General features: G+C 37.0%; 1 pseudogene; it reads left to right on the forward strand.

Moving 5' to 3' along the window:
* Positions 1-1,407: 1,407 nt before the first annotated feature.
* Positions 1,408-1,905, forward strand: LOC105511532 (annotated as a pseudogene).
* Positions 1,906-2,424: the final 519 nt, after the last annotated feature.

The raw sequence follows: 2,424 nt of genomic DNA on the forward strand, positions 1-2,424 counted from the left end.
AAATGGCAGAATTTCTTTCCTTATTAAGGCTGAATAGAATGTATATTCCATACACATCACATGTGCTTTATCAATTCATCCATCAACTGATGCTTAGGCTGTTTCCATATCTGGGCTATTGTGAATAGTGCTTCAATGAACCGGGTAGTGCAGACATCTCTTTGAGATCCTGATTTTATTTTGTTTGGATAAACACCCAAAAGTGAGATTCAAAATGCAGAAAATCCTCAACAAAATACTAGCAAACCAAGTTCAACAACACATTAAAAGGATCATACACCATGATCAGATAGGATTTATCATTGGGATGCAAGGATAGTTTACCATGAATAAATAATAAATGAATAAATGTGATATATCAAATTAAAAGAATGTTTAAAAAAATCTGTCTCAAAAACATTATATCTAAGATACAGAAAAATTTTTTGATGAAATTCAACATCCTTCCTGGATTAAAAAAAAAAAGCACTCAAAAAATTAGGTACAGAAGGAATATACCTCAACACAATAAAGGTCATAGCCACATCCAACATCCTACTCTACAGTGAAAACCCAGCGGCTTTTCTTCTAAGGCCAGGAACAAGACAAAGATGTTAACTCTCGCTACTGCCATTCAACGTGTACTGGAAGTTCTAGCCAGAGCAACTGGACAAGAGAAAGAAATAAAAGTCATGCAAGTCAGAAGGAAAGAAGTAAATGTATTTTTCTGTAATTCTTCTCCTGTCTGATGTAAAAGACAGCAGTGTGAAGCAGTTGTTAGAATGCTGTGTTGATTAATTTAGACAGCATAAAGATGTAATTGTATAACAACAATAGCACTGAGCAGTAGAGAAGAAATGGAGTCATTCAGGAGCAAAGTGTCGATATACGAGTGAATTAAGTTAGTATTACTTCAGGTTAGTTTGCTATAAATTAAGATGTTAACTGTCATATCCAGGGTGACCATGAAGACTAACTCAAAACTCATAATAAAGGAAACAAAAAGGGAATTGAAATGCGACACTAGAAAATTTGTATTTAAGACAAAAGAAGTCAGTAAGGCAGCAATGGAAAAACAAAGAAATAAGACACATAAAAAACACATAGCAAAATGACAAAAGTAAATTTTACCTTGTCAGTAATGACATCAACTGCAAATTAATGAAACAGCCTAATTAAAAAACAGTTTTACACAATGCATAAAAAACGAAAACAATGTCTATGTATATATTTTCTACATGAGACACACTTTAGATTAACAGAAATAAACAGATTTAAAGTAAAAGCATGAGACATAATGTAACACACCAACAATAAGCAAAGAAAGTTGAAATGTCTATAATAACAACAGGCAAAATAGACTTCAACAAAAATGTTACTAAAGACTTTTTAGATGCCGCCGCTGCCAGTAGCCCTGTACTATCAGCCATGGTCAACCCCACCACGTTCTTCGACATTGCCGTTGACAGCGAGCCCTTGGGCCACGTCTCCTTCGAGCTGTTTGCAGGCAAGCTTCCAAAGACAGCAGAAAATTTTCATGCTCTGAGCACTAGAGAGAAAGGATTTGGTTATAAGGGTTCCTGCTTTCACAGAATAATCCCAGGGTTTATGTGTCAGGGTGGAGACTTCACATGCCATAATGGGACTGGTGGCAAGTCCATCTACGGGGAGAAATTTGATGATAAGAACCTCATCCTAAAGCACACAGGTCCTGGCATCTTGTCCATGGCAAATGCTGGACCCAACACAAATGGTTCCCATTTTTTCATCTGCACTGCCAAGAGTGGGTGGTTGGATGGCAAGCATGTAGTCTTCGGCACAATGAAAGAAGGTATGAAGATTGTGGAGACCATGGAGTGCTTTGGGTCCAGGAACGGCAAGACCAGCAAGGAGATCACCGTTGCTGACTGTGGACAACTCGAATAAGTTTAACTTGTGTTTTATCTTCACCACAGATCATTCCTTCAGTAGCTCAGGAGAGCACCCCTCCACCCCATTTGCTCACAGTATCCTAGAATCTTTGTGTTCTCACTGTAGTTCCCTTTGGGTTCCGTGTTTTCCATGCCTAGCTGGATTGCAGTGTTAAGTTTATGATTATGAAAGAAAAACTAAATAACAACTGTCAAAAAAAGAAAAAATAATCAGTCAAGATTGACTGACTGAAGATCTAACAATTACAAATACATGTGCACTTAACAAACAGTACAATCCCAAAATACAGGAGAGAAAAACCTGACAGAATTGAAGAACGGCATGGACAATTTAACAACAGATGGAGACTCCAGTAATCCACTTTCAATAATAGCTATAATAACTAAACATAAGATCAGCAAAGAAAGACGACACTGTAGAGGACCTGAACAACATTATAAAACAAATGGAGCTGGCAAACATTGACAGAACATTCCACCCAATAGCAGCAAGATATATATTGTCTTCAAGAAC

This window comes from Colobus angolensis, unplaced genomic scaffold, assembly GCF_000951035.1.
Source record: "Colobus angolensis palliatus isolate OR3802 unplaced genomic scaffold, Cang.pa_1.0 Scaffold20, whole genome shotgun sequence".
NCBI lineage: Eukaryota > Metazoa > Chordata > Mammalia > Primates > Cercopithecidae > Colobus > Colobus angolensis.